Consider the following 13,188-nt stretch of genomic DNA (forward strand, 5'->3'; position numbering starts at 1 on the left):
TTTAATTAGAATGATATTTCACGGTAGCGAGTTTTGTATTCTGTTAATACTCTCCAAAAATTGATAGAAACTGCCTACAGTGTGATGATTCTCAGCTTTCCGCGAGGCAAGCAAGGTCGAATACTATTGTGACAGAAGTATTAGCATTGTGACGTCATAACTGTAAACTATTATGACGTCATACGCCTGGCGGTATTACACAAGTGTAATGTTGCTGTAAAATATTACACCGCAGTATATTCCACGGGCGAGTAATAACTCGCAATAAATACTTCTGGTGACGATATTATATATGACGTTTTCCGTTACTGCATTTATTACTATTGGATCAGGTTTGACAGATACCTCTTTGTCCATAACTAGTAATAAATACTTCTAGTGACAATATTATATATGGCCTTGTCCGTGACCTGCATTTAATACTATTGATTAAATATTGCATAAATAATTCCAATTATTACCATCTGGCAACAAAAACGTTGTACTGATGAAAAAATTACATTATCAGTATTTTGCACTTATCACTATTGACAGAGATATAACTTATATGGCTTTATTTGAAACACAAGGTAACTAATAATGCAGAATGCATTGAGACTAGCACGGCCCTATCAGAAAATTAAATACATATAAGTTAAACAATATTGATCATAATGTGAAGTGAGCGGCTTTCACTAAAAATCGAAATATATAGAAATAACTAGACGCTGGAACATTTGGGTTTGTACATTTTTGCTAACTAGTACCTGGGTTTTATTTTTTAAAAATGTAATGATATTTATTATATATTAATTTACATTCCATTACATATTACTCAATAACTGTGTATAGGGCAATGGGTTGGCTTCTTAGACTAGTTTAATACGTTAACATCCCGGTTCCATTCCCCTCATTGGTACAATGTGTGAAGTCCATTTGTGGTGTTCTCCGTATTGTTGGAATATTCTTGAAAGCGTCACAAAACCATACCCGCTTACTTCATGTTTGTCGAACACTGTGTCATGACCTATGAGGTCAAGAGTAGAGTTAGAGTGGAACCCCGGCGCTCTCGTACTTGTCGTAAATCGCGATAAAGCTGCAGTGACTAGTGACTTATATCGTCTTATTTGATGAACACGGTCACCGTTGATCGCAATAGTGAGTGAGGGAGTCACAGCAATATTCCAGCGAGGGACATTGGAAATGGGCTCCAACCATCTAGGGGCTCTTAAACCACTAGGCTTACCCCACCTCCTCTTTGGTCGCAAGAGTGAGTGATCGAGTTGGGTTTTACGCCGCTTATAGCAATATTCCAGCAACATCACGGCGGGGGGCACCTGGAATGAGCTTCACACATTGTACCCATGTGGGGAATTGCATTAACCACTTCACACATTGTACGTATGTGGGGAATTGCATTAACCACTAGGCTACCCCACCACTCCGTGATCGCAAGAGCACCTGATAGTTTGTCTGCTGTGTTACTTCATAACATAAACTTTAATTCACTGATGCATCTTGGGTGTGGGGGCAAAGGCAAAAGTTACACGTTTGGGTTTTTTACCAGTGGGATCTCAGAAGACGAGGTACGAATTCAAATGAAACTGTGTATACAATACAGTCGCTAGCATTTGTACCACTTTTACTAGTTTATCAGTTTGATGGAAGCCGAAGTGGCAAACAATTATGTGACTTAAATATGTAATACCTTGTGCCGCGTATCACCTTTAACTGAAACTAATACGTGTCTGCATTGTATGCACAGCATTGTGCCACATGTCGGACGCTCGTATGAACGTCTTCTCCTGTTCCGGCGACTGCTTCAGCTACCTTGAAGGTCCCTTCTGCATCTCCAATGGCTCCGTCGTCTGTGACAACTGTGTGAGAGATGCCATGCTCTGCGCGTAAGTCCTTCCAGCTTGCTAAGTTCCCCTATGCTTTTACCGTTAGCGGTATAGCATCTTTTGTCATCGTATGGGCCTGAGAACGTAATCAAATGAGATCGGTATCCTGAGCACAATATGTATCAGAAACTCTCATTGTTCATGGCATCAGACCTGATGGAATAGTGTCACCTGAACAATGAGTTGATAGTTGATAGTTGATAGTTGATAGTAATAGGTATCTAATCACGAACATCTGGTGTCATCTTCTGGGATGTTTTCCTATAAAGTCCCCAGCTCTTTTACTTTTACATACTCATGCCAATAATGGTTGTCACCCCCGTCCCCACCCCAACCCCCACACACCCCACAACCACACCCCACACACCCTCTCCAATAAAATTTTTTGAAGGGAGTGACAACCATTATTGGCATGAGTATATATCTCTTTCAGTGATTAGTCGACACCGGTTATATTCTGGCCTGTCTTATATTAATACCATTATTTCCTCATTCATGGTGTCGTTTTCCTTGTGGAGCTGACATTTAATAGTTATTTTCATTTTTTGAAAGAATGGTTTGACAATTATCAGACATGATTAAGTGACTGACAGCTAGCCAGTGTTTACTTTCATTTATTTTTCTTTTGGTATGATCAAGTATATGTGTATGCCCCAAGTTTGTGAAAACAAAATCAGCTCACGTTAACACCTTATTCATGTACAAGAAAAAAATGGGAAAAAAACGTTTGAATTAGACTAAAATCAGCATTATACATATTTTACTTTCTGTATAAATTTAGTGCTATTATGAGTACAAACATACCAATTTCAATTCTGTTATATAAGAAAACATTTGATATGTTTCACAAGGCATCCTCAAATTTGTCAATAAAGAAGATAATGTAATGCTTAGCCCGTTGTTCAAAATAGACCCTTTCCTACTTTGCCGTGCCTCGTGAAACTCCTTAAGTCGGAAACCCAACTATTCGGAACAGTACGACGTTCATAACTCAGTGGTGCTAATTCTTTAATGGGGGCGGTGGGGTAGCCTAGTGGTTAAAGCGTCCCCCGCCGTGGTGTTGCTGGAATATTGCTAAAAGCGGCGTAAAACCAAACTCAGTCAGTCAGTCAGTAATTCTTTAATGTGGGCATATTTTAAGTGTTTCTACTTTAAGACAACTTTTTACACACATTCAAAACCACAAGATTTCTGTCATTTTTGAAAGCTATTGATCTTTACGACAAGATATAACTTTTAGCCAAATTGTCAATTTTCTTTACATTACTTGTGATGATTTATTTTATATTTCATATAGTCTTTGATAATATACTTTCACGCTTGGTTTTAAATTAATTAATTGATATTGACTGGTTCTCGTCGCTAAATAGCTGGAAAATTGTTGATGCGGCGTAAAACAACATTCATTCTTTCATGTGGACTCAATGGAACACCTATTTTATTGATGTTTCGTTCATTTCTAAATCCATTCTGATGCTATGATTTTACTTTCAGTGACCTCAGCCTGTCGTCGGAGAACTGCAACGATGCTTGCGATTAGTGGCAGTTGTTTTGGGAGGGCATGTTCCAGGAATTGGTGTCTGTTTCTATAAAATAAAACCTCTATTATGCATCAGTGATACATTGTCATTTACTCACGGGCTACCGTTTATAGTCACTACAACATACTACGTCACTACATGACACACCTGAAGAACAGACATGAACATTGTACAAAGTGGACTGAATTCAACAAGCCGTTTTAGTAGTATTTAAGTGAGGACATTTACGGATTATGCTTAGAAAATGTCATTTTTTTCAACACACACGATAAGATCTGTTTGATTGGCATTTTAGAAGTTGATGAATAATGACAAAGGTTTGATACTTCGCGGAAGACAATTATTTTATTGCGCTATAAATTCAAGCCAAAGAGATTAACAACGGATGTATCTTAATGCAATACGGACGTTGTCTTCTTAAGAATGTAATGCAAATGTATTCTAAAACATTCAAACATAATCATCTGAGAATGAAACAAGTTGACAACTGACAATTCTTAGTGGTGTTTATACACATGGCAGAGAAAAAATACATAATTACAATATCCACTACACCTCCCACCTATAGTTGGTAAGAATATTATATTGTCCACAACCGTACATTTTTAGAAACGACTTAGTATGTATACAACAGTTTTTATTCGAATGTGCATTTTTGATGAAGCATTACATATTTTGTGAGCCAATTAATCACGGAAATACTGTTGCACTTGCCCAGTGTTCATATGAAACTAATGATACAACTTTATCATATTATATTATATATTATGCCTAACATGACACCATGACACGCAGCTATAAGGGAGTAATTAAGTTTTGTTTATCACCCAATTCAATAAACAGGAGAGACTTGAAGCAACAAGATTGACTAAAAGGCAGATATTTTTTTAAACACCAAATATATTTGTCTGTATGGTGGAGTCTACTAATGCCTACAGTGAATACTGCCTACAGTGTTAAATAAACAACTTTACGCACCAGTGCTGCTGATTGCACCTGCCTTCAACCTTTCAATAAAGTGGCATGGTCCTATTTCAAAGTGCACTAATGCCTACAGTATATAGAAAACACTAACTTTCTATGTTGAGAGACATTTTATTTGGTCATTCATATACATATTTACATTCATATACATATCTTTCACATTGTTGTCATATTTTTCTTAATTTTCTTAAACTTTATTCATATCTTTCACATAGTAGTTTGTTTTGAGATAAATAAATTTACATAAATAAACATAATCATTTATTTGGATTAAAATGTAATTAAAACTTAATTTGATTCATGATTATATATACATATATACATCTTTCACACAGTCAACTACCACATTCATTAATAAAGTCATTGTGGTAACCAAAAGTAATTTACATGTATACACACAGTTTCACACATTCATCAACAAAGTCATTTTGTTTTCAAGCTAGCTTGATCAAATATCCTGCAGCAGTCAGGAATTCCAGGGGTGTCTTGATACCAGATGTCAGCTGGGCCTTCAGACGAGTGAGTCTCTGGTCAATTTCTGTGTACGTCCTCTTGCGGGGTGGGGGACGGGCGCCATGAGCCATCTGGCGAAGCAGAGAATCTTGTCATCATCACCGTCATCAATGCAGAGGAAGGGCAGTCCATCTGTAGTCTCCTTGAAGAAGTCGGGTAGATTCACCTCGCTGAGCGTCTGGGGAAGTGGCGGCATCATCTTCCGTCTCTGCTTGTAGAGTCCACTCTTCATAGAATCGAACGACTTGACTGTTGCTGCTTCACCTCGGTCAAGTCGGGAAATCTCCTTATCGTAGATCACCTGTACTGGCGTCGTCTCAGTCTGTACCCGCTGCCTCAGGGAACTGGCAATCTTCAGGGCTACCTGGTCTTCTTGTGGGTGGTTGTGTGGGGTCTGATTCCGAACAAACTGTCCGACTGTCGTACATTTGCCAAAGCAGCCACCTTGAACACACTTCCAGTGTACACACGTCTGTCGCCTGTTGTTGAGTCTGTAGCGGTATCCCTCCAAGAGTACCTGCTGTCCTCCTTTCTGTGATGTGAAGTATTCGACTTTCTTGGGATTTGCCATGATTTGCAATGAAGATTTGTATCACAAGCATTTTAAAGCAATACATTTCCTTCTCCCTTTAATAATCTCTCAATTAATTACTCTATTCTTCAATTTTAAAGCAATACATTTCCTTCTCCCTTTAATCATCTCTCTATTAATTACTTTACTCTTCAATTTCCTTCTCGTGTGAGAACTAAATGCGTATGGAATTATCAAAACATAAGCTAGCTAACGATTTAATACTCTTGATCTTACTCTTTACTCTCCTTGCTGGCCTCCCCTAATCCCTTTGTAGGCAATAGTGCACACTAAGTGGAACAATCTACTTGTGTGCAGGTAAGCGTATCGCTGTCACTGCAAACGTTGTAGCTATTATTCCCTGTAGGCATTATTCACTGTAGGCATTAGTAGACCTAACCGTCTGTATGTATGTTACAATAGTTTATTGGGTAAAGTTATATATTGCTTATATGTTTTTTAACCCGTGTGTAATTATTTCCCTAGACAAAATGCAATTATATGACTGTATATATGGATTGAATTGACATTCATATAAATATATTTGTGATAAAATACACATATTACGTTAATATAATGTTCAACATTGTCAGTGCTTTTACTAGTGAAGCTTTCGTTTTACTTTTGCAAAACAACACACACACAACATAAAATTTAAGTACATCATGGGGCTATGGATATTTCTTATTCTGACAAATTGACACTGTTTTGAGCTTGACTCCCCCTAAAGAGATATTGTAAGAACATGATTCGTATATTCTGTTAAATTATGTTGAAAAATGTGATGCCATCATATCCAGTTATTACATAATTTAACATATCTCGATTTTGTGTTTGTGACATGAATGAACAAGTCGCCACACCACACCACACCACACCACACCACACCACACCACACCACACCACACCACACGTACTCACGTCACGCCAAACCGCCAGCACCAACACACAACGCAGAAACAACACCAAATAAATCACACCATAGCAACACCAGCACAGTACATTACACACCACACCATACTATACTACCACACCCAACCACATCAACATCATCACCACCACACCCTACCACTTTATACAAACATCAACACAGTACGCTACACACCACACACACAATCAAACATGTACCACACGCCACGCCACGCCACGCCACGCCACGCCACGCCACGCCACGCCACGCCACGCCACGCCACGATCTTTCCTACTCGCAGGTACATGCATAAAACTGAGTTCACAGCGGCATGGCATAACCTAGTGGTTAAAGCGTTCGCTCGGCATGCCGAAGACCCGGGTTCGATATTACCACTACTACTAGTACCACCACCACAACTACGACTACTAACACCACCATCACTGCTGCTGCTACTACTACTACGATGACGACGACGACCAAGAAGAATAACTACGACTTCCTACCAGAAGTTGCAGGGAAGGGGAATTACACGTACGACGTTTAACATTAATCGTCTCCCATATTAAGCACGCCAGAACGACGCTAAGATTTGTTTGGTGTGTAGTGTTTTAAGCGCGATCAAATGCAATCAATTGAGCTCAACAGTTTTATGGCAATTCCATTTGATAACCTTTATTGCGTTATCAAATCTCAACACCGATCAAATGTTTTTAAATTGAGCGTAAAGGTTTTTAACCATTCCAGCTGATTACATGAATTGAGTTATCACATCTTAACAATCGCAGAATCGCCCCATTGATTGCATAATTGTTCGGAGCACGTACATGATTTAAATGGAAAAACATAACTACTTGAGCAAATATGGTCGTATTATTTTGTGGTGCTAATGTGCAGGTTGTCGACACCTGACCTTAAAATGATTTATGGATAAAGACCAAAGTATGGCAAGCGTAAAAATTATGATTTTTTTGTTGTTGTTGTTTACGTCGCACTCAGTACTATATTCCAGGTGTATGGGGGCATTCTGTAAATAAACTAGCCTGGACCAGACAGTCCAGTGATCAACAGCATGCGCATCGATACACGCAATTGGGATAATATGCCATGTGCCAAGCAAGTCAGCGAGCCTGACCACCCGACCCCGTTGGTCGCCTCTTACTACAAACATGGGTTCCTGTAAATAAACGAGTCTTGAGCAGTCAATACCGTGATCAAAAGCAAGGTAATGGATCATCCCAACGAGTTGTTGTCTTCATTGTCTCACCATTTATCATGGTGACCTGTAAATACGACAATCACCATATTGTGTATATATTGAGCAGGGTATGCTGTTCTGAGTGACGATTTATTACGATACATAATATGATAGCACTGTACGATTACACCAACGATCGGCAGGCATATGTTCAAGTTGACACTCGGTAAAGATTCCCGCATCATTAATCCAATCGTCCCATCAGTCAGTTTAAAATATAAGCGTGTGTTTTCACACACTGAACGATACTGAAAGCACGGGCACGATGACATTTGTACAACGCTCAGATTAGGTCACTGGTAATTGGCTGGCAATAATCAGCTAATTACCCTGGTGTAGGGTTACAAACGTATATCCTAAACCGGTGACTACCGACTCGTCATTTCAGGATGTAAATGGCACCACCCAAAACGATTACCAAGTACATACGCTCTCGTTATCATCCCTAGAACAAAGTGCAGAGAGAGAGAGGGAGAGGGAGAGAAAGAGAGAGAGAGAGGGGGGGGGGGGGGCTAGTAAAGGCGTTTAATTCCCCCACAATGTGAAAGGCCATTTCTCACTCACTCACTCACTAACCATCAGTTATACATGAGAACAAGTATGTATTTATCCAATTGATGTGCAGCAATTTGACATTAAAACTTAAGTCCAATATTTAGTTAAGTTTGGCCATATATAGAAGTGATCATTTAAAAGTCTCTCTCTTTTATTTGGATAAATAAGAACACTGAAAATATAACAAAATTAGTTTCCTCTACATTGGGAATAACAAAGTTTACGTACTGATTTTAAAATACTTGTCAGATGTGCAATGGCAAATCTGGGTATTGTATGAGAGCTTCATCAGTCAGCTTCTCAGGAAAACCTGATCAGCGGGGAAATGGACGCTCTTGTACTTATCTGTTAACATGGAATCGTTTAAGAAAACAATAGACATCATAGGAAAACAATGGGAACATTGAATATTTGATATGATATTCATAAAATAAGTTAAAGAGGAGATAAGAGAGACTTAGAATCACGGAATTTATTCAGTTATGAAACAAGAAAAATAAGAACTTTGACCTAGCAGTATATTCGAGTGAGTGAGTGAGTGAGTTAAGAGTTTAAGTCACATCGGCAATATTTCAGCCATATCGTGACTAAATCAAGTTATAAATAACAAATAAAGGTAAATTACAAAATTCTGTCAACGAGGAGTAAAACAACTAGATTATCCCAGATATAAATATAAAACTAGTAACTAATCTATAATATTTAACTATGCATGACAATACAATGTAAAAACAGGTTATAGATTGCCAACAACTGAAGGTAGATCACCATACTAGGGACCATGGGGACTTACAGTACATTTGCTTCCTGCATTGGCCCTAGCTGGATTTACACCATCCCTTCAGCCGTTAGCACTTTAGCAAATCTAGCCATACATTAAAAAGACATGTACTTTGAATGTTTTGGGACTTACATGTCTTCTCAGGAGGACAATAATGGTACAATACTTTAACCCCCTTTGAGGATACAGCCACCAACAATCTGAGTTACTAATTTAAAATTCCAAACATAAAATATTTATCTATGATGAGGTAACAATAGTGGCATATAACAGGGTGGTAAGAACACAAATGGAAGCCAGGCCTAATAGTAATAGTAATTGTGTTCTTACCACCCTGTTATATGCCACTATTGTTACCTCATCAACTTTGCCTGGATTAACAATCCATGGCTTCCTTTTTGTCCATCCACCCAGTTAGTGCTAATTATATCCCCCTGGCTTCTATTTGTTTTTCTTATCTATCATGCCTGGAATAACAATCCCTGGCTTCCACTTGTCCATCCACCAATTAACTACTGGTTTCCTTTGTTATACTGTTGTTGTTTCAACATGTACATACATATATAGCTGTTTGTTCCTAATTGTTTCATTCACCTGATCAAGGAGTAAGAACATACTTCGAAACGTCGTGACCCTTTACAATAAAGAAGTTGTCATCCATAAACAAACTCTTGTCTTTGTGTGTATCACCTCTATATGCCCTTCAAAGACTCTATTAAGTAACCTACCGAAAATTAATAAGCAGGGTGGGAATTTCATGACTTGAAGTCACAGTGGAAAGTTGACGTTCAGACGATTAGCGTTTCTGACTGTTTCCGGCTTGGCATCACAAAACAATGCCAGATGATTTGTCTATGGACGTTGAATCGACGAGGAATCTGCGAGGTTGCATACTGAAGCATATCAACAGCTCTCTTTTTGTCATTTGATCCGAGGTTTGGCATGTTGAACTTGTTCCAGAACGATTAATGGGTGTGTTTATGGCCTCTGCATTTCTTAAGACTGCATTGAGTGAAAATAATAAGCGTATTAAAGTGCATAACACTGGCTAGTATGTTATGCTTGGAGGAAAATTCGAACGGAAACTTCTTGGTTGCTTGTCTTCGATCATTTTAACACATTCATTCCATGGTTTAAATCTACCAACTCATTCACAATATTGTAAATGCAAACATTCCATGTGACAATAACTTTTGCCTCTAAACATGTTAAAACATTCTTTTTAAAACATCTCAGCATTACGCTTTACCACAGTATTATTACGTTTTACCGCAACCAGATTGTCAAGGATATTTTGATTAAATAACAGGTCCATTATCATCTTAAATCCACTTATTTCCGTGAATCATAAGCATAGATAGACTTTCACTTGATGGGTGAAGCCATTTATTGCCAAATAACAGTTTGTAGGTTAATACATTAAGGATTTGATGAGGTTGGTGGTTAATTACGCCCCAGCATGCTGAGGGCTGGCTGCTTTGCATGAAATTTGTCCATAGGTCAACGACATTGGCCAGCACACAGCATCTGACTAAATGATAACATATTGTTTATACATACATATACTAGCTGCAGTATATTCAGCATATGTTGCTTGACAACTAAATTTAAACTTTTAAGGTAATGGCGCTTGCCTCTGAATATGTGAGTGAGTGAGTATGGTTTTACGCTGCTTTTAGCAACATCCTAGCAAGATCACTGCCCTGGACACCAGAAATACCTCTAAAAATGTACTCCAGGTGCTATTTTAGATTTAAGACATCTCTAATTCTGCTCCGAGTTTTAATGGGTTTCATCAAGCCTTTTTGTGTGGTGAAGGGAAACTCAACAAATCGAGTTTTCAGGTTCGATGCTTTTTGCGTTTCGCATCGTCCTACCCCTTCTGCTTCCTTGCTCATAATATGAATCCCTAATGAGTGAGTGAGTATGGTTTTACGCCGCTTTTAGCAATATCACGGCAGAGGACACCAGAATGGGCTTCACACATTGTACCCATGTGGGGAACCGACCCCGTGTCTTCAGCTTGATCGACAAACGCTTTAACCGTTAGGCTACCCAACTGTCCCCTAATGCGTCAAAAGAAGATTCAGTTATTTGCAGACCGCTAACATGAACCTGGGATATCATTCGTGTGGTTTGCAACCAAACAAAGTGAGGGATTGAAATATGTTCCTAAAAACAGACTAAAACAACAGAGTAAGATTTATGCTTCTATAGTAAACAGTTCCTTCCTTCCACAATGGTTTTAAGTGAGTAAATGAACAAAATTATACTTGATGATACGACATGCACTGCATAAACATAGATCGTTAATAGTTTTATGTGTGAATTGTCAAAAGGTTTAAATCTATCTTGATTGTTATCGTTTTTTTCTGAGATTGATTGCTGTCTCATTTGATTCCGAATGTTTTCAAAGGAATGCCACATGTACAAAGTCATAGTATACGTACAAGGCAAACCATATATGTTAAGTCATGTTACGTTTATATATACACATAAGTACCTTAACCAAGTTATCCACAGTAACATATGCACGCCTTTCACGCTGCCTTTAAACAAACACCTTATCGTGGTTCACGTTTCAATTCAAACAATTGACTTGCCTGTGCGTGTGTCTCATCGGTGTGACAGGAAGCAATAACCTTTATCTCTAACACCTGGTATCACTCTTTGGTAAAGATTAAACACACATGTTGCTGTGGGGGGAATGTTACAAAAGGCTTCGCTGTTTGCAGACGTTCCCTATGAATAAGAAATTCTTTTATGGCTTTTATATTGTACGTTTCTCTGACATTTAAATCTTTAACATGTTGCAATTGAGGCAGTGTGAAAATATTTTACTCCATCAGCATGTTTGCTAAGTAGCCTTATAGGTAGATATGTTTTTTGTTCTACAACTAGTTTATAAACAATTGGGATACATTGCCAATTATATCACAGTCATTCGGTGACAATTGTTAATGTATATCAATACACTAGAACTTGTTCCAGCCACAATAAACCTGAAATATTACAGGCTTAACTTTTAATTTACTGACGATTCGCATTGCAATTGACTCTTATCCCTTCCGTCACCCGGGTTCGATTCCCCACATGGGTGCAATGTATGAAGCCCATTTCTGGTGTCCCCCTCCGTGCTGATCCTGGAATATTGCTGAAAGCAGCGTCAAACTAAACTTACTTTTGAACAAGTTTCATAAATGTCGACTTTCCACTTCAAAACGCTCCTTAATCTAATAATGTCAACACTTTGTTAAAACAGACATTTCTTACATACTACAATGCTGATTGCAGATTGTAACTCTGGCATAAAGATATAAAGGGTTCACATTTGATTAATAATGATTAATAATGTTTAATACGCAGGTTGCTTGCTTTCCTATCGTGCTGCATATTATTTAATATTTGTTTTATTCATGTATCAATGAAATGGAGAGGTATTCAAATAAGCCATTACGGCTTGTTTACCAATCCTAGTTCAATTTATTTTGAATAAAATATGTTTACACTATAAAGGGTTCAAAACATTTCTCAGTGAATCTTATCACAACAACCCATTTTTCAAAACTTAGACTCGCATTTTTCAATGTGTCTATAATTTTATACGACCTAACGGATAACCAAAGTATCACACATACTTATACTTACATAACTTATTAGCTTGCAATTAAACATATCAAATATAAAACACTTATTCCTCGAAGTAACAGCAACAACAACACTGAAAGGATGAAGACCTTACCGTCTTGAAGACCTCCAAATAACCTGTGTCTACTGCAAATTTCGTTTTAAGCATTACAGATTTTGCAAACAGCCTACAAGAGAGGGGGTAGTTCACTGGGCAGAATTGTAGGGGGTTACGTGGGTGGTGTTAAATAATTCATGAGGAGCATGCATATAAATTAGCAATTAGCACAATTCGTTACAAGAGAAGGGGTAATTCACGGGGCAGAATTGTAGCGGGGTTAAGTGGGAGGTGTTTAAGGAGGTGCATGCAAATAAATGTTGACCATGTGCGAGGATATCAAATTATCATGTCAAGTGATCGCCAGGGAGCGTGCCTCATGCTGATTTTTTTACTGTATAATATTGATAATTGTGTTTTTATTAGCATATTTAAGCTGTAATTTCTGACAACCTAATTAGCAGAATGTGTATAAAAGAAGCTTGAATTTTTTATTCCAACACTTTC

This window comes from Haliotis rubra, unplaced genomic scaffold (assembly GCF_003918875.1).
Source record: "Haliotis rubra isolate DU_JTF1 unplaced genomic scaffold, ASM391887v1 Scf68, whole genome shotgun sequence".
NCBI classification, from domain to species: domain Eukaryota; kingdom Metazoa; phylum Mollusca; class Gastropoda; order Lepetellida; family Haliotidae; genus Haliotis; species Haliotis rubra.